The sequence below is a fragment of the Schistocerca cancellata genome, chromosome 6 (assembly GCF_023864275.1).
Source record: "Schistocerca cancellata isolate TAMUIC-IGC-003103 chromosome 6, iqSchCanc2.1, whole genome shotgun sequence".
Lineage (NCBI taxonomy): Eukaryota > Metazoa > Arthropoda > Insecta > Orthoptera > Acrididae > Schistocerca > Schistocerca cancellata.
Window position 1 is genome coordinate 289,693,235 of NC_064631.1, and position 25,728 is coordinate 289,718,962.

General features: G+C 40.4%; 1 protein-coding gene across 2 annotated transcripts in view; it reads right to left on the reverse strand.

The window, feature by feature from the left end:
- Positions 1-685: 685 nt before the first annotated feature.
- The window catches only part of LOC126191591 (tumor protein p73-like), a 100,378-nt gene continuing 75,335 nt past the window's right edge, over positions 686-25,728 (reverse strand). For both annotated transcript variants that reach the window (XM_049932537.1, XM_049932536.1), the window contains exon 9: positions 686-1,160. The gene's annotated coding sequence lies outside the window, so the exon portion shown is untranslated. The remainder of the gene's footprint in view (positions 1,161-25,728) is intronic.

The following is a 25,728-nucleotide window of genomic DNA, read 5'->3' on the forward strand; positions in this document are numbered from 1 at the left end:
GATGTGACTTACGAGATGAAAGTGCTGGCAGGTCGGCAGACACACAAACGAACACAAACATACACACAAAATTCAAGCTTTCGCAACAAACTGTTGCCTCATCAGGAAAGAGGGAAGGAGAGGGAAAGACGAAAGGATGTGGGTTTTAAGGGAGAGGGTAAGGAGTCATTCCAGTCCCGGGAGCGGAAAGACTTACGTTAGGGGTAAGCTCATGCAAGCTACTAGTCCTAGAGAAAAAATGAATAGTATATTTTTTGTAGGAAAATTAATGTAGTTTCAAGAAAAACTTACAAATGTGGCACTACGGGTTTTGCATCTTGGAAATCATTCGGAATATAGCATTATGTCCATATGAAGTAGTTTACTTCAAATGAGTGCTCCTGTCGTATCACTGAATGTACACCATTCCTCTAGTGACTCCCTGTATATCCTACCTGACCTGGTAACAAGATGAATACTAATGCTCTCTGGTGGCTGTTCTACTTGCTACAGAAAACTGCAACTCTGATGATTTACTTACATACCAATAGTGTGAACTTAAACTTGTACAGAGTTCATGACATCTAACCACATCTTCTGGGTGCTTTACTTCTCTTTGTCAGGTAATGGACACTAGTATGAGAGAGCCAGAGAAAAAAATACAAAGAAAATTTGTGTTTCTTTTTTTTATTAGAAATACATCATATAGAAAAAATATGAACGTACAAAAACTATATACAATTGACAAACAATCACTTTAAACATTATGTGATTGCAACACGCAATTATGTTTACTCAACAGAATGATAGAGTACTCGAAAAAACAGTCTTGCTCAAAGATTTGTAAAAATACTATGCAAGTATCTTGCAACATAACACATCCAACAATGCAAAACATGAAAATATGTAAAAACACACAGGCTATCAAATTATGGCCACACAATCCGTTCCTCATTGAGGAACCAAATATCACAACAATCAAGGGCACAGTAAAATCCCTCAATACGCTTAAAACAACCGAATTATAATGGCTGTATGAATACATACACACATCACATTCAATGAATCCTGAGCACCACTGGTAATGGTAACTGGCAGACTGATTGTACAAACATTCCAACTTGAAACAGCCTTACAGCAGTTGTCTCTTTAATTGGACAAAATAATGGCACCTCATAGTTCTGGAAAAAAAGACACATTTTCCATTAAGGCAAGGATTTTGTAGTTTATATGTAACATTCTTTTACTAATAGGAGTCTTATTAACAGAGATAAAACAGAAGGTGTTGCAAGAGAAAGGAACAAACAGTAATGTCAATCTAAGCAATTTTTTCTATCACAATTTTTCAAGTGACTTGAAATTGTCCTTCACTACAATACTCTGAATCACATACCACACAACAGCTGGGTAAGGCATATTTGATGACAACAATGTGCAAAACCTTCTCTTGAACCAACATAACATTAAGAACCAGTCAGTCCCATTAATTCCAGTCAGATCCAGCAACTCCTTCCACCCCATTTGGAGAAAATTCAACTGAGCAGAGACTGAAGGCTTTTTCGCATACCAGTTCGTTTACTACTTTCCTCCCCCATTCCTCTGAAATTATTACTTTTCACACATTACTAGTTAATATCATTTCAAAATCCATGATGCCATTTCAGTCTATGTGCTCCATTCTTACATGGCTATCTCTGGTCTCTTTATTAACTTCTTCTACTCACATTGATTATGAGTATGGTTGTAGAGGCCTCCATTAATCTTTCTCCTCTGTGTCCCACTCACAGTTTTTCTGTATTTCTTTTTCATAATTAGTTTTCAACGGTGCATGCTGCTCCCCCTTTATTCAGTATAAAACACACACCCACACACAAAACCATAAAATCCAGCTTGTCTATCCACTGCCTCTATATGACTTATTTCTTAGTGAAGCCTGACATGGCCAGGGGGGAGATGACAGTCTTAACATACTTTCTTAAATAAACAATATTTTTAAAGTAAACACTTTTAATGCCTAGCTCGCAATTTTCCTATCACAAAGTTCAATGACTAGTTTCGGTTGCTTATCTGCAACCATCTTCAGGTCTGTAACACATGTAGGAAACATAACCTAAGAAAATTATGTTCAATCAAGTTGAATAGAAAAACACTAACACCCGAGCAAAAATAATGAGGAACCAATTCTACAAGTAAAAGTGAACATTTGACAAAGCCATTTAACTGTGTAGTACAAACTATGTTAATACTTATAATGTAACATATCATTCAAAATATGAAAAGGCAGTCAATAAACATTGGAAAGCATCATTAGCTGTAGTCATGCAACATGCGCTTGTAAGTACCAAAATAATAACAATATGTAGCTGAAAACATCACCGCAAGCAAGCCAAGTTGTAGACCTGTCGAAAGAACTGGAGACCGGAAATCTCAAAAAGCTTTCTCCATATCCAAATGAATTTTAAATATAAAGATAATAACGACATGAAGTTAAAATTACAGAGCAGAGATCTGTATTATGCCCTGAACTGGCAACAAGCCATTTGTAGGAAGCAGTCATATGTAATTGGCATTAATTTGTGAATGAAATCCCAGAAGCTTGTGCTGAAGCCAAACTAATTTTAAAACCATAAAAATAACACTGTAATGAAGTTAAAAACTACAAGAGAGGGAAGCTGCCTTATATAGCTAACTGGCAATATGCCTTATGTTAAAGATAGATCATAGGTGAGAGTCAATTGATGAAAACATCAAGTACAGCGTAGCACTACAAATATGAATAACACATGGTAATTTCGCAGGTTGACGGTCATATACGAAATTGTCCAGTTGCATGAGTAGAAGCTGGATCAAAAGATCATTATTTGCAGTAGTATAACAGTTATTGTCAGAACAGTATATGCAACAGTTCCAACAACTGTTAGGTGATCCATAGCTGTAAAGATATAAACCATACAGTTCTTAGTAATTTTGTAATGAAGCTATGTAATCAACATCCTTAAAATGAAAGGGAAATACCATTCCTTGAAACATAGCCATTTTTTATGAAATATGCATGAATTGAAGGATAATATGAAAATGCTGCACGCCCACCATTCTGACAAGACATGTCCAAAAAAAAACTGGATTATGCAAGGGCTCCTAATGGCCAACCAGGGTAGCTAACACGGGTGATAGGAAGGCGTGGGAGCACTTGTATTTACAAAGATTGACACAACTGTATTGTATGTGTACTGCAAAGGAAGATAATAAAGACGACTAAAAATTATGTCTAACATATGCCTAATGTAGTAGTGCATAGTAATAATAAAAATGATCCAAGATTGAATCATCATCATCCTCAATAAAATGAAAATATACGTATAAAATGTAGGTCATATCGTCATTAATCAAGTGAAAAAACATAAATAAAATGCAGAGTACCCAAATGGTCTAGAGGCTATAAACAGCAGGGACTGCAGTGTTGTTCATCATAGAATTTAACAATGAAAGGTACAATATTGGTCGAGATGATGCAACAGCTGATGGTGACGGGCATCGCCTCATATGAAACAGGAGTTCTGCCAGCAGCGCTGGAGGCATGCACAGCTATATGGCAGATGGCAGCCCAGCTGGAAGACGTGCTGTCACAGATTAGCGATGACCCCTTCCTCTATAACATGGCATCGAAGAAACTGAATTAATAATTCTGGCTCAATTCTTTCTCTTCATTCAAAACCTTACCTGGGGCCTTCTTAATGCTGAAATAAATCTCTAATTCTTCGAGAAAATTAAGTTTTCTTCCCTTTGGCGCATAATGTAATATTTTTAACCCTTGACAACCTTCACACACTCTTGCGGGTGGTGAGGTGACCACCTCCTCACAATTTCTCGCCACACTAACTCCACAAAGGTAAAAAGCTGTGATTGATCCTGATCGAAGTTCACTGAAATCACTCCTCTCTGCCTCTCAGTAGTACAAGTCTCAAAAGGTCGGCCAGTCATTTGACCACCTTACGAGCACATACAACACAGGAACTACAGTCAGTTCATCGCCTTGCAAGCGTTTACGTGATTTTTTTCCTACTCGGCTACTTCAGAATGTAAGTATTTATTTTTGTCATTCCTCTACAATTTCTCACTTTTACAGGCTCCTTCCATACCCTAATGTCTGTGCATTGCTTTACATAAATTTTTCGTTTCACAAGTTCTATTTTTCTTCCTGCTTTTGCACAGAACTTTCTGCTGTGAAAAGTAACAATTATTATTTTTTAAGGGAATGAGGATGCCTTACGTCTGATGACATACATCGAATTTTGGATGAACTGGATACGGAGGAAGCAAAGCAAAGCAGAGTGTGTGTATAGGATCAACACATTACCAGGCCCTATAGAACAAGCTAGAAAATGGAAAACTATGTTGAAATGTTTTCAGTGTATAACAACTCCCAAAATGGTAGAATGGATTGTAAGATACACAAATATTTATATTGAAAGGACAAAACTGGCAGGTCAAATCCTGGCCGAAGGAAGCAATAACTTGGAGGTACGCGATAGGGATTATAGGCCAACGACAATGGCTGAAATAGAGCATTATTTGGTGCTTTGTTTGTGATTGCAGTGAAAGGGGGAAACTGTGCCAATTTTGCCTAATATTTCAGTACTAATGGCACAGGTCTGATGATTTTGCGAGCCAATTTCAGCTTAAATCGATTTATATTTTTTCTATGGGCTCTGAGATTTGATGACCTCAGCACGAGATTGTTACGTCAAGCAATGGACAAACTTGCTCGTATCTGAGAAGTGTTATCTTCTTTTGTTACAAACAGTCAAAGATCATTCAGTTTAGGGGAATTTGTTACTGTTGATGAGATGTTGGTCACATGTAGAGAGAGGATGCTGTTCATTTATCCAGTATAGTCTAAAAACCAGCCAAATTTGGGTTAAAAATATATGCATTGTGTGATACACGCATTTTTTATACACATAATTTAGAAGATTACTGCGGAAAACAAATTCCAGGCCCTAACATACTCTCCATCAAACAGCATGACTTGGTGGCTACATTGGTTGAATGTATAGAAGGGACAAATAGAAACATGAAAATGGAAATGAAGTCCCATGCTTCTTTACAGAGCGTAGGGGAACGATGCGGGAGACCCGCACCGCCTTACTAGGCAAGGTCCTAATGGAGGTGGTTTGCCGTTGCCTTCCTCTGACCGTAATGGGGATGAATGATGATGATGAAGACGACACAACACCACCCAGTCATTTCGAGGCAGGAAAAATCCCTGACCCCGCCGGGAATCGAACCCGGGACCCCGTGCTCGGGAAGCGAGAATGCTACCGCGAGACCACGAGGGGCGGACAATAGAAACATAACAGCCATGAAAAATAAAAAAAAGTTAAAAAAAATAATAGAAACATAACAGCCATAATTATTTTTCAAGTTACCCTTTTGCTGAATACCTCGTTAGTAAAGGCTTCATTTTTTTGTTTTAGATACAATGAGAAAAAATAAAAAAGAAATTTCCCCCAAATTCATGAAAGTAAACAGAAATGCAGTTCTAGGAGACTACATGTTCAGATGTCAAGATGACAAAACTCTAATTTATATGATTACAAAAAAAGGAAAGCTCTAGCAGTCCTCTCAACCATGCATGATACGCACGCCATTGATGAAGTTACCATACAGCCTGTACAAATCACCAACTATACTTCAACCAAAGGTGGGGTTGATACTGTCAACCTTAAATGCTCTCGAATTTCCACATCAAGAAAGATGCAAAGGTGGCCTGCATTTATATTTTTCCGCTTACTGAACTTAGCAGGAATAAATTCGTTATGGATTTTTCAATTCAACACAGTTACTGAAAAAGACATAACAAGAAGGCTATTCTTACACGAGTTAGCTTTGGAGTTGATGAGCGAAAACCTGATGGAAAGAGCTAAATTGAAGTATCTACCAAAAGATTTGTTAGTGTTTTCAAGAAAGTACATAGAGAACGATATAATTAATAGAGTGGTACCAGTTCCAACTAAGAGAGGTATATGTTATTTGTGTGGCTTAAAAAAAGGGGGGGGGGTTGAGAATGTGATGATTGTGGAAAAAATGTACGCCTACAACATTCAACTATCACAGTCCAGTCCAATAGCTGTCGCCAGCCCCACAATGAAGATGAAATGGACATTGACTGATTAGAGTTATTGATCTCACAGCACCAAGGCATGTTTAGCCACAGGGTGATCCTCATTACCAACAAACACTGTCTGCCTGTGTCCATTCATGCGAATGGACAGTTTGTTGCTGGTCATTCCCACATAGAAAGCTTCACAGTGTAGGCAAGTCAGTCAGTAAATCACGTGGGTGCTTTCACACGTGGCTCTGCCTTTGATCGTGTTCACCTTCCGGTTTACAGGACTGGAGTAGGTGGTGGTGGGAGGGTGCATGGGACAGGTTTTACACGGGGGGCGGTTACAAGGGTAGGAGCCAGAGGGTAGGGAAGGTGGTTTGGGGATTTCATAGGGATGAACTAAGAGGTTACCAAGGTTAGGTGGACGGCGGAAAGACACTCTTGGTGGAGTGGGGAGGATTTCATGAAGGATGGATCTCATTTCAGGGCAGGATTTAAGGAAGTCGTATCCCTGCTGGAGAGCCACATTCAGAGTCTGGTCCAGTCCCGGAAAGTATCCTGTCACAAGTGGGGCACTTTCGGGGTTCTTCTGTGGGAGGTTCTAGGTTTGAAGGGATGAGGAAGTGGCTCTGGTTATTTGCTTCTGTACCAGGTCGGGAGGGTAGTTGCGGGATGCGAAAGCTGTTTTCAGGTTGTTGGTGTAATGTTTCAGGGATTCTGGACTGGAGCAGATTCGTTTGCCACGAAGACCTAGGCTGTAGGGAAGGGACCGTTTGATGTGGAATGGGTGGCAGCTGTCATAATGGAGGTACTGTTGCTTGTTGGTGGGTTTGATGAGGACGGACGTGTGAAGCTGGCCATTGGACATATGGAGGTCAACGTCAAGGAAAGTGGCATGGGATTTAGAGTAGGACCAGGTGAATCTGATGGAACCAAAGGAGTTGAGGTTTGAGAGGAAATTCTGGAGTTCTTCTTCACTGTGAGTCCAGATCATGAAGATGTCATCAATAAATCTGTACCAAACTTTGGGTTTGCAGGCCTGGGTAAACAAGAAGGCTTCTTCTAAGCGACCCATGAATAGGTTGGCGTATGAGGGGGCCATCCTGGTACCATGGCTGTTCCCTTTAATTGTTGGTAGGTCTGGCCTTCAAAAGTGAAGAAGTTGTGGGTCAGGATGAAGCTGGCTAAGGTAATGAGGAAAGAGGTTTTAGGTAGGGTGGCAGGTGATCGGCGTGAAAGGAAGTGCTCCATCTCAGTGAGGCCCTGGACGTGCGGAATATTTGTGTACAAGGAAGTGGCATCAATGGTTACAAAGATGGTTTCCTGGGGTAACAGACTGGGTAAGGATTCCAGGCATTCGAGAAAGTGGTTGGTGTATTTGATGAAGGATGGGAGACTGCATGTAATGGGTTGAAGGTGTTGATCTACGTAGGCAGAGATACGTTCTGTGGGGGTTTGGTAACCAGCTACAATGGGGCGGCCGGGATGATTGGGTTTGTGAATTTTAGGAAGAAGGTAGAAGGTAGGGGTGCGGGGTGTTGTTGGGGTCAGGAGGTTGATGGAGTCAGGTGAAAGGTTTTGTAGGGGGCCTAAGGTTCTTAGGATTCCTTGAAGCTCCGCCTGGACATCAGGAAGGGGATTACCTTGGCAAACTTTGTATGTGGTGTTGTCTGAAAGCTGACGCAGTCCCTCAGCCACATACTCCCGACAATCAAGTACCACTATCGTGGAACCCTTGTCCGCCGGAAGAATGACGATGGAACGGTCAGTCTTCAGATCACGGATAGCTTGGGCTTCAGCAGTGGTGATGTTGGGAGTAGGATTAAGGTTTTTTATGAAGGATTGAGAGGCAAGGCTGGAAGTCAGAAATTCCTGGAAGGTTTGGAGGGGGTGATTTTGAGGAAGAGGAGGTGGGTCCCGCTGTGACGGAGGACGGAACTGTTCCAGGCAGGGTTCAATTTGGATAGTGTCTTGGGGAGTTGATCATTAGGTGTAGGAGTAGGATTAGGATCATTTTTCTTCGTGGCAAAGTGATATTTCCAGCAGAGAGTACGAGCGTAGGACAGTAAATCTTTGACGAGGGATGTTTGGATGAATCTGGGAGTGGGGCTGGAGGTGAGGCCTTTGGATAGGACAGCGGTTTCGGATTGGGAGAGAGGTTTGGAGGAAAGGTTAACTACTGAATTAGGGTGTTGTGGTTCCAGATTGTGTTGATTGGAATTTAGAGGTTTTGGAGGGAGTGGAGCTGGAAGTGGGAGACTGAGTAGATGGGAGAGACTGGGTTTGTGTGCAATGAGAGGAGGGTGAGGTTTGCTGGAAAGGTTGTGAAGGGTGAGTGAGTTGCCTTTCCAGAGGTGGGAAACCAGGAGATTGGATAGTTTTTTAAGGTAGAGGGTGGCATGCTGTTCTAATTTGCGGTTGGCCTGTAGGAGGATGCTCTGAACAGCCGGTGTGGATGTGGGAGAGGAAAGATTGAAGACTTTTATTAAGGATGTGTTCATTGGCTGAGTTGATGTGTAGGTGAAGGATTAGGTGGGTGAGGGCAATGGATTGTTCAGTTTGGAACTGGTATAGGGACTGATGGAAAGAAGGGTTGCAGCCAGAGATGGGAACTGTAAGTGTGAGGCCTTTGGGGATAATGCCAAATGTCAGACAAGCCTGAGAAAATAAAATATGGGAGTGTAATCTGGCTAGGGCGAAGGCATGTTTGCGGAGGGAATGTAAATAAAACTTAATGGGGTCGTTGTGGAGGTGTTGTGAGGGTGACATGGTATTAGAAGGTGGAAAGTGTAACATGAGGCTGAAATTAAAATGAAAATAAAAACATATGGAGAGAGATAAAGGTGAACTAGAAAGCAACTGGAGATCTGGTGTGAAAAAAGGCGAAAAAGTGTTGGTTAGAGCTGGGCTATGTTGATCCTGTGGTGAACTTGTGTAGGTAGACAACGATGTACATAAAGGTTAGGTGGTTGTGTTGCCGCCAAAACACGTTAAAGGATGGAGAAATTCGGGAAAATTTCGAAAAAACTACGTGTAAATGTATTAAAAGGAGTGGTTTTGTGGTGGCAGATTATGAAAATGAGGCTAACAATTGCCTAACGAAGAAATAATGACGTTAAAACCTGTGGGAAGCGGCTAAAAATGATCGGTGATTTGAGAAAAACGGAAATGGAAACAAAGCAAAAGTTATTAGAACTAGCCAAAATGGTTGTTTAATAGATGAAAGGAACTGTTTGTGAACTAGAAACGGTGGATTTTATAGCAGCGGTAGTGTTGAAAGCCGAAAAAAATTTTTTGGTTATGGTTTGGAAGTGGGTTATGTATTATTACGTATTACGTATTATTGAGTATATATCGGCGGTATAAAATTGTATAGCAGATAACGGTAAAAAGGAGAAGGTGAATACAAAGTGAAACTACTGGCAAAAACAGAAAGAGAAAATAAAATGACAGAAAATATTTCGAAATGCAACAGTGACACAAACAAACGTAATTGTTGGGTTCAAATTAATGATATGAATATAATGGAGGGAAACATTCCACGTGGGAAAAATATATCTAAAAACAAAGATGATGAGACTTACCAAACAAAAAGCGCTGGCAGGTCGATAGACACACAAACAAACACAAACATACACACAAAATTCAAGCTTTCGCAACAAACGGTTGCTTCATCAGGAAAGAGGGAAGGAGAGGGAAAGACGAAAGGATGTGGGTTTTAAGGGAGAGGGTAAGGAGTCATTCCAATCCCGGGAGCAGAAAGACTTACCTTAGGGGGAAAAAAGGACAGGTATACACTCGCACACACACACATATCCATCCGCACATACACAGACACAAGCAGACATTCGTAAAGGCAAAGAGTTTGGGCAGAGATGTCAGTCGAGGCGGAAGTAAAGAGGCAAAGATGTTGTTGAAAGACAGGCGAGGTATGAGTGGCGGCAACTTGAAATTAGCGGAGGTTGAGGCCTGGCGGATAACGAGAAGAGAGGATATACTGAAGTGCAAGTTCCCATCTCCGGAGTTCTGACAGGTTGGTGTTAGTGGGAAGTATCCAGATAACCCGGACGGTGTAACACTGTGCCAAGATGTGCTGGCCATGCACCAAGGCATGTTTAGTCACAGGGTGATCCTCATTACCAACAAACACTGTCTGCCTGTGTCCATTCATGCGAATGGACAGTTTGTTGCTGGTCATTCCCACATAGAAAGTTTCACAGTGTAGGCAGGTCAGTTGGCAAATCACGTGGGTGCTTTCACACGTGAACACGATCAAAGGCAGAGCCCAGGGCCTCACTGCGATGGAGCACTTCCTTTCACGCCAATCACCTGCCACCCTACCTAAAACCTCTTTCCTCATTACCTTAGCCAGCTTCATCCTGACCAACAACTTCTTCACTTTTGAAGGCCAGACCTACCAACAATTAAAGGGAACAGCCATGGTACCAGGATGGCCCCCTCGTATGCCAACCTATTCATGGGTCGCTTAGAGGAAGCCTTCTTGGTTACCCAGGCCTGCAAACCCAAAGTTTGGTACAGGTTTATTGATGACATCTTCATGATCTGGACTCACAGTGAAGAAGAACTCCAGAATTTCCTCTCAAACCACAACTCCTTTGGTTCCATCAGATTCACCTGGTCCTACTCTAAATCCCATGCCACTTTCCTTGACGTTGACCTCCATCTGTCCAACGGCCAGCTTCACACGACTGTCCACATCAAACCCACCAACAAGCAACAGTATCTCCATTATGACAGCTGCCACCCATTCCACATCAAACGGTCCCTTCCCTACAGCCTAGGTCTTCGTGGCAAACGAATCTGCTCCAGTCCAGAATCCCTGAAACATTACACCAACAACCTGAAAACAGCTTTCGCATCCCGCAACTACCCTCCCGACCTGGTACAGAAGCAAATAACCAGAGCCACTTCCTCATCCCTTCAAACCTAGAACCTCCCACAGAAGAACCCCGAAAGTGCCCCACTTGTGACAGGATACTTTCCGGGACTGGACCAGACTCTGAATGTGGCTCTCCAGCAGGGATACGACTTCCTTAAATCCTGCCCTGAAATGAGATCCATCCTTCATGAATTCCACCAAGAGTGTCTTTCCGCCGTCCAACTAACCTTTGTAACCTCTTAGTTCATCCCTATGAAATCCCCAAACCACCTTCCCTATCCTCTGGCTCCTACCCTTGTAACCGCCCCCCGTGTAAAACCTGTCCCATGCACCCTCCCATCACCACCTACTCCAGTCCTGTAACCCGGAAGGTGTACACAATCAAAGGCAGAGCCACGTGTGAAAGCACCCACGTGATTTACCAACTGACCTGCCTACACTGTGAAGCTTTCTATGTGGGAATGACCAGCAACAAACTGTCCATTCGCATGAATGGTAATGAGGATCACCCTGTGGCTAAACATGCCTTGGTGCACGGCCAGCACATCTTGGCACAGTGTTACACCGTCCGGGTTATCCGGATACTTCCCACTAACACCAACCTGTCAGAACTCCGGAGATGGGAACTTGCCCTTCAGTATATCCTCTCTTCTCGTTATCCACTAGTCCTCAACCTCCGCTAATTTCAAGTTGCCGCCACTCATACCTCACCTGTCTTTCAACAACATCTTTGCCTCTTTACTTCCGCCTCGACTGACATCTCTGCCCAAACTCTTTGCCTTTACAAATGTCTGCTTGTGTCTGTGTATGTGCGGATGGATATATGTGTGTGTGTGTGTGTGTGTGTGTGTGTGTGTGTGTGTGTGTGTGTGCGCGCGCGCGCGCGCGAGTGTATACCTGTCCTTTTTCCCCCTAAGGTAAGTCTTTCCGCTCCTGGGATTGGAATGACTCCTTACCCTCTCCCTTAAAACCCACATCCTTTCGTCTTTCCCTCACCTTCCCTCTTTCCTGATGAAGCAACCGTTTGTTGCGAAAGCTTGAATTTTGTGTGTATGTTTGTGTGTCTATCGACCTGCCAGCGCTTTTGTTTGGCAAGTCTCATCATCTTTGTTTTTAGATATATTTTTTCCATAACCATATATATATATATATATATATATATATATATATATATATATATATATATAATAGAAGGAAACATTCCACGTAGGAAAAATATACCTAAAAACAAAGATGATGTGACTTACCAAATGAAAGTGCTGGCAGGTCGACAGACACACAAACGAACACAAAAAACGAACACAAACACACACACAAAATTCAAGCTTTCGCAACAAACTGTTGCCTCATCAGGAAAGAGGGAAGGAGAGGGAAAGACGAAAGGATGTGGGTTTTAAGGGAGAGGGTAAGGAGTCATTCCAGTCCCGGGAGTGGAAAGACTTACCTTAGGAGGAAAAAAGGACGGGTATACACTCGCACACACACACACATATCCATCCATACATATACAGAGACAAGCAGACATATTTAAAGATATGTGTGGATGGATATGTGTGTGTGTGCGTGCGAGTGTATACCCGTCCTTTTTTCCCCCTAAGGTAAGTCTTTCCACTCCCGGGACTGGAATGACTCCTTACCCTCTCCCTTAAAACCCACATCCTTTCGTCTTTCCCTCTCCTTCCCTCTTTCCCATATGTATATATATATAGTTGATGTGTAGAGTTGTAGATGTGTACTTAGAAAGAAGAAGGTTTTGAAAGTTGCTAAGCTTTCAAATGATGTCCTCCTTCAGAGCTATTGAGTACAGAAAACGCGCACTCACGCAAGCGTGCGCACACACACACACACACACACACACACACACACACACACACTCGTATGGCTACAATGTGCCAGCTTATCATACCGCACCAGCAGGGCATTCGATTGTAGCCCCCAGTTGGACTACAATGCTGGTACAATATAATCCATACAACTGCACACCCTGGTGTGTGTGTGTGTGTGTGTGTTCTCTGAAGGAGGACATCATCCGAAAGCTAAACTCTAACAATACGTAAAACAGTGTATCAGCAATCAAGTGATTAAGATTGCTGAGTATCAACTCATACCCAGACCAAGCAGCACTCTCTTGTATGTGGCCTGAAAGTTCAGTATTAAGCCAGTAAATGAAGGGCAACTAAACGACGGGCTAATGTGAAAGTAAGTGCCCGTATGTGCCCACAGAGAGATTGACATTAGGAGGTGGACTATCAGTACCAGGTGATTGAAATGGGAATAAAGATCGGTCCTCAGGAAGTGGGTGTGTTAGCCTGTGACACTTCAGCTATTATGTTCATGGATGGCAACAGTGGACAGGCAAGTGAAATATGCACAGGCAAGCATCATTTGATTACAGCTACATGGTTGTTAACAGACCATACAGTTTCACCCAAATTGTTGGCTTGACATCAGAGAACATCTACATCTATATTCTGCAGGCCACCTCATGATATGCAGTGGAGAGTGCTTTTGGTATCACTATGATTTCCCCTATCTTGTTCCATTTGTGAAAGGTGTGCGAGAATAACAACTACAGGTAAAACTCTGTAAGACCTCTAATTTCTTGTTTTTCCTGTAGAGGTCATTTCACAAGATATATGTCAGAGGAAGCAATGTGTTGCATCACTCCTCTGAATTTTAAATGTAAACTTTTCCTTGATGCATAATGCCTACCTTGTTGTGTCAACCAATGCAATTTGATTAGCATTGCAATAATCCTGTCACCACATGAAATGTGCTGCTCCTTTTTGGATCTTCTTTCTCTCTTCTATTAATTCTACCTGCTAAGAATCCATTACCAATAAGTAATGCTCAACAATCACTCAAATACGTGTTTTGTATGCCACTTCTGAAGGATGAATTACATTTCCTTCTTCCCACCAATCTCAGGCTGGTATCTGCTTTTCATAAAACTAGTGATAAGGAGCCATTCCAGTCTAGTTTGTGTCGACAGTTACTCTTAGGTATCTTACAATTGTTTACACTGATTTATTGCCAACACAGTAATCAAACACTAATGGACCTTTCTGTCTATTTATTTGCAAAATGTTGCATTGACTTTGTTGAGAATCAAATACCAGTCCCTGCATGTAGTGTCAATGCTCTGCAGGTCTATATATGTATTTTGCTAATGGATTACTGGTATTTCAAACTTCCTATAGGCAACAGCATCAGAAAGCCTCAAACTTAACACAGCATTGCTGCTAACAACAATGAATAAAAATTTATCACCACCTAAATATGGCTATGTTGCAGTCTGTAGAGCAGCAGTTACATCTACATCCACACCTTGAAAACAACTGTGAAGCACATAGGAGAAGGTACTACATAATGCACTACACATTAGGGTTTCAACCTATTCCATTCATATACAGGATGTGAGAGAAATAACTGCTTAAATGCCTCAGTGCACTCTGTAATCAACCTAAACTTGTCTTTAGATGTCCCTATAGAGTTGTATGTACAGGGTCATAGTGTGTTCCCAGAGTGCTTACTCAACACTTGTTCTTGGGACTATGTATGTAGGCTTTCAGAGGTTAGTTACTGGCAGCTTTCAGCATTTTTGAACATTTCCGAGAGACACATTTGCAAGTCAAACTTTGGATCATTTATGTTGCCCTTCCTCGTATATGTTCAGTATGCCCTGTTAGTCCTATTTGGTATGAATCCCACACAACTGAACATTATTCCAGGACAAGTGTTTCATTAATCCTTTTGACTGCTACAGATGTGCTCTCTGCATTCTGTGGTGAGTGTGGCTTTGTCATCACTATTTCGCTTGTCTAATACTGCTACCTACGCTGAGGGATGACATTCTGGCCACTATGAAATATTTACCATCTGATTTAAAAAAAGAACTATTTGGTGAAAAAAAAATTATTTTTGCACATCTCCAGCCTGATATATTCACTCAAGGACTAAATTGCTTTTCATTATTCAACATAGTTACTGTGGCTCATCAAATTAAGCAAAACATTGCACAGAACATTAAAGAGTTTGTACAGATAAAAACACATTGCGTAGATTTTGCGTACAGTTGATTTTAGCTACGCATTGCTGTGTATGAAATGTAGATAAGGTACCGAAATTTTATTTCGAAAATATTGATCTTTATATCCAGTGGATGGTCACACAGGACATGCCAAGTTCCGCACCTACGCATCGGGAATCATGTGGTCATAACAATCATCATACTTCATAAATGGTTCAAGATATTGCAATCAGGTTTGTTAGCAAATGACAGCATACAAAGAGGCACATATGTTGCATGATAAATACTTGAAAGTTATTCACAGAGATATGGAAGTAATATGTCCACAGCAGTGAGAGGGTTGGCAGAACCAGATGTGTAAACAGATTAACAGCACTTAAGGAAAACCCAGGAGCCGGATTTAAAAATCCTCAGCACCTGGGATGCGGCAGGTGGCAGATCGCGAGTTAACTTGACTATAGCAGTCAAAGGCTTACGCAATCTCATTTGTCAACTGTCTACATTTTCCCAACATCCTTCCTACGAAAACATCTGCCAGCTGTTTTACCTACAACTAAACTTTGGTGATCATTCAATTTCATATCCCCACAAATTGTTACACCCTGATATTTGCATGAATTAACCAATTCCAATAGTGACACAGAAGTGCATAATTTTACATTACTGAACATTTAAAGCATGCTGCCAATCTTTACACCACTTTGTATACTTATCTAGATCTGATTGAATATTTGAGCAGCTTTTTTCAGATAGAGCTTCAGTTATATATAACCACATCACTGCAAAAAATCTGAGGTTACTATTAATATAGTCTGCCAAATCAGTAAACTAAATGTGCAGCACTCTTTCCTGGGGCATACCTGAGATTACTTCTGCATATGTCTATAACAATCAAAGATATCACGCAATGTCCTCCCTACCAAAAAATCCTCAATCCAGGTCACGAATTTCAACTGATACCCATATGATTATACTTTTGTTAATAAGTGATAGTGTAATTCCAAGTTAAATGCTTCCATTCACTTGACTTCCTTGATCCATGGCTTTCAGAATATCATGGGAGAAAATTGTAAGTTGGATTTCACAACATCAATGTTTTTGGAATTCATGATTGTCGGCGTAGAGGAGGTCATTCTGTTCAAGATTACATTTGAGTTCAGAATATGTTCTAAGGTTCTACAACTTAGGGATGTTAATGATATTGGATAGCAGTTTTGCAGGTCATTTCTACTACCATCCTTGACAACTGGTGTAACCTTCACTTTCATCCAACCACGAAGCTCGCTTACCCCCCCCCCCCCCCCCTCTCCCCAAGGGATCTAAAGTATATTACGGTTAAGACAGTATATTATGGTTAAGAGAGGGACCAACTCAACTGCAATTTTTTTTCTACAATCTGACGTAATCTTTAGCAGGCCATGGTACCTTATTTAGTTTTAGCAATTTCAGCTGCTTTTAACAGCAACTGACATAATATCAATATTACTCTGCTTTGGAATGGTTCAACAATTAAACTGGGGCAGTATTCTTGGATTTCCCTTGGTAAAGAAATATTTGACAACAGAGTTCAGCATTTCTGATTTTACTTTGCTACTCTCAATTTTGGTTCGGTGTCACCCGTTAGGGACTGGACACTAACTTTGGTGGCACTAACAGGTTTAACATTTGTCCAGAATTTTCTTTTGGTTTTATTACAGGTCTTTCAAAGATTCTGCTACATAAGCCACTAAAGGCTACACTCACTGCCCTTTTGAAAGCCAAACTCACTCACTCACTCTCTCTCTCTCTCTCTCTCTCTCTCTCTCTCTCTCTCTCTCTCTCTCTCTCTCGTCCTATGCTTCGTTTTACACCTGCTAAGCTATAGTAGTTGCTTCTTTAGAGACTTTATACAATGAGAGAACCCATCAAGAACTGTTTTGCTACATATATGCCTAGCCAGTGCTTGGACACCTATTCTTTTTAACCTGAGCCACAGTTCCTTTAAGTTCTCCCCAGAGTAAATGTTTGGGATTCTTCCTTAAGGGGGGACGTACACGAAACTGCAGTAATTTTAAAAGTATTTTATAAAACTCTAATTTTTTAAGATAATCAATCCAAATTTGGTACAGTTATTAAGAAATGTTATGCGCATATGAACCTAAATTTTCATTTTTATTGACCTTTTACATCTTTAATTATTAACAATTAATTTTTTTTCAACAATGTAATTACAAATGTTCCTTTTTTGAGAAAACTGTGAGAGCAATGTTAATGAATTTTTGTACACACTTTCATACCAAATAATTACAAAACTCTGTGGAGCAGAATTTTTATATCTTCTTTTGTTCAGTTTTTACGGGTCTCCCAATTTCCCTGAAAAATAATATATCAAATTTAAGGAATATTTTCTACCATAAATACCTTACTATTTTATTAAATGAAAATTCCTTCCACAGAATTTTTCACTATAGTACTGACTAGTCATATACCAAATTTCACTTCTCTACCTTTTGTGGTTTTTGAGAAAAAGGTACATAAAGTTATAAAAATGTAAGTTACGGGAAAACTGAATCAATGATTTGATAGTGTTTGTATTAGGTCTTACCGTCTCTGTGTGAACTAGTGCAAGCCATATGCATACTCCTCTTCATCTGCAAGCAGTCTCTTCTTTGCTTGTCTTCTTTGGTTAACCTGCTGTTCAATTTTATTGGCTGTAATATCAGCCGCAGCAACTCTTTTGTCATCGATGTCCTTCAATATTGAATAGGTGAAAGCTCCTGGATGAAATCCTAGCCTCTGTAGAGTTTTTATTCTTCCAAGATTACCATTGTTAAAAACTAAACAAGCATCATATGCAGCAATTTCAACAATAATTGTTGAAACAAATGTTGTTTTTGGGCAACGTTTCCAAATCAGTGAGTTGTAACTTTCATTAGGGTTTTGTGTCTTTCCATGCACACACTTTCGTAGGAGGTCTGGCTCTGCTAAACACCTAAATGTTGGTTTTATAGCACTTAAAACAGCCACAGGTAAACTGTGCTTGTGTGAATAGTTCATGCCATCACGCTCAGCCTGCTTGAATTTGCACCACGATATGTCACACAAATTATGTACAGGTTTGTCATCTGTGGATAGTTTATGAAAATAAATAGACCACACAGCCTTCTGCATGTTATTCAAATTTCCACTGTTGTCCCTTATTGCCTTGCCATAGTACACTTGTAAAGAATGAATTTCTTTGTCTGTGAGTCTGTTGGGACCACCTAAAAGTTTTCCATCCTCAAGTTTCCTGCCCTTCAATTCACGTTTCAATTTTAAAAGTCTGCCTCCCATTCGTTTTTGCACATGTCCAACACATTCCAACTTTTCTATAGCACAATGGGGACCATAAGGTTCACTTTCCAAAACAGTTTTGAAGGAGCTGGAGTCACCATCACCAAGGTATTTTGTGTATCTAACACCGTACTTTTCCACACTTCGATGGAACATAAGTTTCATAGCTGCAGGTTCCATTCCACCACTAGAACCAGAATAATTTCTACAGCACACTTTCTTGTGTTCAACCTGCCACTTATTTTCTTCCACTTCACCAGCTCTCTTTCCGAGTACACAGCTATAGCAATATTTGCTCATTACCTGAACGTCAAGAATTTTTCCAGTATCAACACTAATGACAGATGATACTCCATACAGTGATGTATGTCCACGCTTCATCCACGTTCCATCACATGACACACACAAATCGGTGTCTGGCGTGTTATCTGCTTCTGTCTTTAGTTCACTATTCATCTTCACAGCTTCCTTTGCAGAGGACTTCAAGTTTTCTTCCACTTCCTCTTGAAGAGCACTTAGCAGTGTTTTATTTCCAGTGGTGTACCTAGCACTTGGTTGTGGCATGTTCATGATCCCACAAAACAGTCTGGTACCTTCCCTGCCTATGCCCAAACATCTCATGCCATATATTAAACGCATATTTGCTTCATATATCCGGTTACTTGATGCCGAAGTTCTAAAAGCAGTGTCTGAATGACAGCTTTCACAAGTAAGATGCAACATACACACTATTCCAATTCTGTTTTCTTCGTCATATAATCTCAAACTTTTTGCACCACAGTCAGCACATACACAAGCAGATGATATAATATCAGATAGTATTTTCAAATCAATAAGCCTAAAACCACTAGTAGCTTGAGTGTCTGAGCCACAATCATCAAGTGATTGACAGCTGTCAATTTTCCTTCTCGAAGCACTCGCTTTCTTGGTTGAAGTATCGTTTCCATTTGTTATTATGGGGCTGGTTTTCAAGTTGTCTTTACTACATCGAGAAGCTTGACACTTTCTAACCTTTTTAAACACCTTACTAGAACGCGGCATGCTGCAAAATATAATAACAAGTCTACTTACAACTTTCGTAAAAATGTATTCCAAACAAACACTCGTAAACAAACGCTATAAATCAAAGAATATAAAACCAGCGGCAGAGATATTATTCCACAGCCTTCTTGATGTAGTACACAAACGTTCCCTGCATTGTGACTGCACAAAACTGGAAAAAAACGCAGTATAAATAGATATACGAGAGGATGAAGACCAAGATGGGGGGGCGTCGCCCTGTGCAAGCTATTACAAATTATTATTTTTTTCCCCCTTAGAAGCGGAATTGGAACGTAATATTTGGTAATTGAAATTTCAATACCATGTAGTAAATGAAGAGCCAATAAAATTTTTTTCACAAATTTGGTCATTTTCATGTACGTCCCCCCTTAAGGTACTGCTACTACCTATTTACAGTCAAACACTGCTTTTACGTTACCACATTTTACATTCATTTTTGTCGGTCCCAACAGAATGCTTTCCTATCATTAATGATTCCATGTTACAACATTTCTCACAATTTACATTTTCCTTGGTGTTATCACAGCCTTTAACATTGATTTTCAAACAGATTTCTGCAAGAAGTGCTCCTGCAAAGTCAGCCTGGGAACAAAGCAGGAAACCAAGCGAGGTGACGCAGTGGTTAGCACACTGGACTCGCATTCGGGAGGACGGTTCAATCCCGCGTCCGGCCATCCTGATTTAGGTTTTCTGTGATTTCCCTAAATCGCTCCAGGCAAATGCCGGGATGGTTCCTTTGAAAGGGCACAGCCGACTTCCTTCCTCGTCCTTCCCTAATTCGATGAGACCGATGACCTCGCAGTTTGGTCTCTTCCCCCAAACAACCCAACCCAAAGCAGGAAAAACAGACTATATGCATAAGTTATTGATCATCTAAAGTAGCATTAGCCTGGTAACCAAGATTTTCATTGTTGGCATGTTGGGGTCACGGCCGTCTACATTATAGGTTCACGGTGTTCAGAGAGGGGGGAGAAAGTACGTTGGGTCACTGCCTTAATGATGATCACAATGTGATGATAATGATCCTAGTAGCAACCTTCCTTCTGCTCATTGTGTTGTACTACAACAGCTTTAATTTATTTTCACAGCCATTTATGCAAATAAACACCATTTTTTGAATACAGCCATTTCCATAATGGGAGACCTAACACATGCATGGGTTTCCTTTTTCGTTCCGATAATGTTCAATGATGTAAAGGAAGCAAAAGTCTTTCCTGAAACCACGTTAAAAAGATAGTCGTGTTCTAATGTGAGACTTATTATTGATAATCATTATAAAATTCTGGTAAATAAAACTTTTAACATAATACTGCATTGGTTAAAACACTTAAGTTGGCAGTCTTCATAAACAGAAAACAATAACCATGAAATCTACAGATTGTTGCCAACAAAGATGTCCTGTGTGAGAAAGAGGGCAGAAATTGTCGTGTTACAGAGCATCTTGAGGAGGAATGTTTACATCTGACATCAGATCATACCAACCTAAAACTGCACATTTACAACAGATTAGCGTGTTTTAAGTGGAACCACTTCATGAAAGCCCATTAGAGAGACAGTCATCTCCGAAAGCAGTGTTTACTTGTATAAATGACTGTGAAATTAAAATAAAGTTGTTTTAACACAATGCCATGAATAGAATGAAGGATGCTACTAGAGTCATTCCGCCACATCATTTTAGATGCCACAACTGAAAACAGAAGACAGTTGACAGATGTTCCGAATCACAACAATGTCACAAAAAGAACTAGGCAAAAAGTCTTCCACTCCTTAAAAACTAAAAATGATTACTGCATATTTAATTATGAATTCTGAAACAAAATGCGCCATTGTACTGCTTCTTTGAACGCAACAAGGGAGATTTAATTCTAACAATTATCCTGAAAAAAGCAGTACAGTACTGGTAATAATAAGCAAACAAACACTAGTGTAAAAATCACTTTCTGAAATAGCTTAATCAGTACCTACGAGTGAAATGACCAAAAAAGACAGCAAATGTCCTCTGTGGAAGAAAAAATGATACTAGAACATGTGGATTCACATGTTGGATCATGCGTTCAATTAGTGAAGAACCTACGGCTTTCCACTTCCACCTCGAACACGACTGAGAAATCGGTCCAAGATCGAAGCCAATGATACACAGTCTGGTTCCATGGCAAAAAAGTGTAAATACATTCAGCCATCAGCATATGATCATTCGGGTAAACTCATTGTAGATTGGCTCATTAGCACGAGAGCACTGGAAATTCCACTTGGTGGCAATATAATGAGAGAAAAGGCACTACAGTTTGTTGCAAGAATGCGGATCACCAACTTCACAGCATCGAATGGCTGGATCAATACAGCATCGAATGGCTGGATCAATCGATTTAAAACTCGTCATAATGTTATTTACAACCAACTGTATGGTGAAAGACTTAACTGCTGATAATGGAACTGTGAGCCAATGGAAAAAAGAACTGCAAAATGTCTTTAAGGATTATGACCCAAAAAATATTTTTAATGTTGATGAAACTGGCCTTCTTTTTATAACATATTATCAAATAAGACCATATGTTTTAAAGGTGAGAAATGCCACAGTGTTAACTGGGTAAGCATAGGATAACCATTTTACTTATGGTCACCACTGATAGGTCTAAAACATTACCTCCTTCGTAAATTTAAAAATCTGAGGCATTTAAAAAATTTGAGAATTCTGTCCACTAATTATGAATCCAACAGCAATGAATCAATTGCCAGTTCCTTCTTGACATCCATCATGCATGGAGGAAAAAAACAGGACAATAATGATGCTACTAGACCAATGTCCAGCATACACTGACAATCCTCAGCTCAGACATATAAACTTTGTGTTCCTTCCTCCTAATTGTGTGAGTGAGCTTCAACAATTAGATCTGGGAATCATCCATTCATTTACATGTAAATACAGAAAAATGCTTGTCCAGAAGGCTGTATTTATGCAAAATAATGACATGGACCCAAACTTATGACCGTATCACTTTTGAACGCTATGCATTATGTAGCCAAAGCATGAATGGATGTGAATCCTTTAAATATTTCAAACTGTTTCATGAAAGCAGCATTTAAAAAAAAAAAAAAGAAAACACACACACACACACACACACACACACACACACACACAGGAATCACTGAAAGAAGATTTGTCTGACCAAACACATTTTTCTGTGACAGGCATATTGTCTACGTTTCAAGAGTATATCAGTGTTGATGCTTCAATCACCATTTCTGAGGTGCCAACATTAGATAGTACCATTACCAAACATTTTGAAGAAGTGGTGAGAGAAGTGGTTGGTGAGGATGATGATGATGATGACCAAGTACCAGTTATGCCAAGCTGTACAGAAGCTAAGTAACCTATTAACATTTTGAGGCAGTACACTGGTTGTGCATCAGGTGATATTAACGCATTTGATGCTTTGTGTGCTGTGAAGAGACAAGTAGAGCTAATTGCCGTTAGAAAGAAACAAAAACAATTTTCAGATTTTTTAAATAAGCAAAATTTAAATTAATTTAATTTCATATTTTGAACAGTATTAAGTTTAGTTTACTCATTTTCACTTGATGTGTTTCCTATGCTTTCCTGCATTTTATACTTTTTTGGGCCAGTTTGCCGAGAAACGTAATGCAACTGTCTCATGGTCACTGATATCACTTTCAATGTGGGCCTCTTCAGAGAGACCAGGCCTCCTTTTTGTTGAACCAACTGCTTTAAGTTCGCAGAGAAAGCATTTAGCACTGTTTTGTTGCATGTTTTGTCATGCTCACCTCTTCTTCTCCTTCTTCTTCATAGGCGTTCAACCACCAGGTTTGTCAACAGCAGTTTGCCATTCATTTCTGTCTTCGGCCTTCCCCTTGAGAGCAGTCCTTGATCTGGTTGATGTAGTCTTGTCTGGGTCTGCCTCTTTTATTTTTTCCTTCCGCTGTCCCTTCAATGATACTTTTAGTGATGCTATAATGTCTTAGCAGATGGTCGACCCACCTTCCATATGAAATTAGCTTCAGGAAACGAGGCTTCTCTTCCTCGACTCTGTGGAGCACCTCTTTGTTTGATGTCTTGTCTACCCAGGAAATCTCGAGCATTCTGCTGCAGCACCACATCTCGAACACTGTTGTTTTGTGTTTTTCTGCTCCTCAGACTGTCCATGTTTCACTTCTGTACAGCAGCACACCACAAAAAAACATCTTCATGAAGTTTTTCCTGAGATATTTGTCTGTGCTGATGGACATGAAAAGCTTTCTTCTCTTGTTAAAAGCAGCTTTTGCCTGGTGGATCTGGCTTACGATATCCTTCCTTGACCTTCCATCTGATGTAATTTTACTCCCTTGGTACACACAAGATTCGAAGGTCACAGTTGCTCATTGTTAGGTGAGCATGGGGTAACAGTGTTTTGTCTGCACACCACTAAGATTTTTGTTTTACCTTTATTAATTTTCATATTATGGGAAGATCTGAGGTTGGTTTCATCTGCACCAGCATCGCTTCTAACTATTCTGTATCTTCACTTAACACTGTGGTATCATCAGCAATTCTCGGCTTGTCTATTTTCCTTCCATGAACTTTAATTCCTCGTATGTCTCCTAGTCTTCACCTAACTTCACCTATTGCTCTCTGGATGTATTTACTGAACAAGACAGGAGAGAGTGAGCAGCCTTGTCATACACCCTGTCTGATAGTGGCAGCTTGATGTTCTTACATCTTATCACAGTCACATCTTCTCTATACAGTCTCTGCATTACTCTTCTGTCATGCTTTGCCAGTCTCTCTCAACACCTTAAAAAGCTATCACCAGTCTACCCCGTTGAATGCTTTTATAAGTTGATGAAGGCAATGTGTGTGTCTAGACCCATCTTTGGTCTTTAAGCTGAGTATTGCTTCTCATGTTCTCATGTACCTATACCTCTTCTACAGCCAAACTGGTCATCTGTGATCATTGCATCTATCCTGCCTTCTATCCACCTTAAAATAATACAGGTCAAAAATCTTTCAAACATGTTACCAAACTGAGGGTCCCACACTGTTCACATCAGTCTGCAGAACATTTTTGAAAGCCTGTCGGGAGCTCTCCTGTTTCGTATATAACTTGTATGAGATGGAACGCTGCCTGACTGCAAGGTTGAACTCAATGCACAACATACAGTCTCCCTCTTCTTACAGACTGATCTCCTCAGCATTCTCTACATCTACATCTACATCCATACTCTCCAAGCCACCTGACGGTGTGTGGCAGAGGGTACCTTGAGTACCTCTATTGGTTCTCCCTTCTATTCCAGTCTCGTATTGTTCATGGAAAGAAAGATTGCCAGTACACCTCTGTGTGGGCTCTAATCTCTCTGATTTTATTCTCATGGTCTCTTCGCGAGGTATACGAAGGAGGGAGCAATATACTGCTTGACTCCTCGGTGAAGGTATGTTCTCGAAACTTCAACAAAAGCCCGTACCGAGCTACTGAGCATCTCTCCTTCAGAGTCTTCCACTGGAGTTTACCTATCATCTCTGTAACGCTTTCGCGATTACTAAATGATCCTGTAACGAAGCGCGCTGCTCTCCGTTGGATCTTCTCTATCTCTTCTATCAACCCTATCTGGTATGGATCCCACACTGGTGAGCAATATTCAAGCAGTGAGCGAACAAGTGTACAATAACCCACTTCCTTTGTTTTCGGATTGCATTTCCTTAGGATTCTCCCAATGAATCTCACTCTGGCATCTGCTTTCCCGATGATCAACTTTATATGATCATTCCATTTTAAATCACTCCTAATGCCTACTCCCAGATAATTTATGGAATTAACTGCTTCCAGTTGCTGGCCTGCTATATTGTAGCTAAATGATAAGGGATCTTTCTTTCTATGTATTCGCAGCACATTACACTTGTCTACATTGAGATTCAATTGCCATTCCCTGCGCCATGCGTCAATTTGCTGCAGATACTCCTGCATTTCAGTACAATTTTCCATTGTTACAACCTCTCAATATACCACAGCATCATCCGCAAAAAGCCTTAGTGAACTTCCGATGTTCCAAGTTTTCATTATTTCCTGCATACAATTTTTCAAGGTATTGTTTCCACCCTTCTAGTATGTCTTTCTGCTCATATAATATTATTCCATCTTCATTCTGGATTCCACTACATTTTATTTGTCTGCTTCCAAAAAACTGTTTAATTGATTTCTAGGCAGATTCCAGCTTTTCTACCTCGATCATTTCATTCACCTCTTTGCATTGGTCCTCCAAGAAATGTTGTTTAGTCCTTTTTGACTCAGTCTATTTCATTCCTCAATGCTCTATATTGTCTCTGATCTTAGTGACATCTTAAAT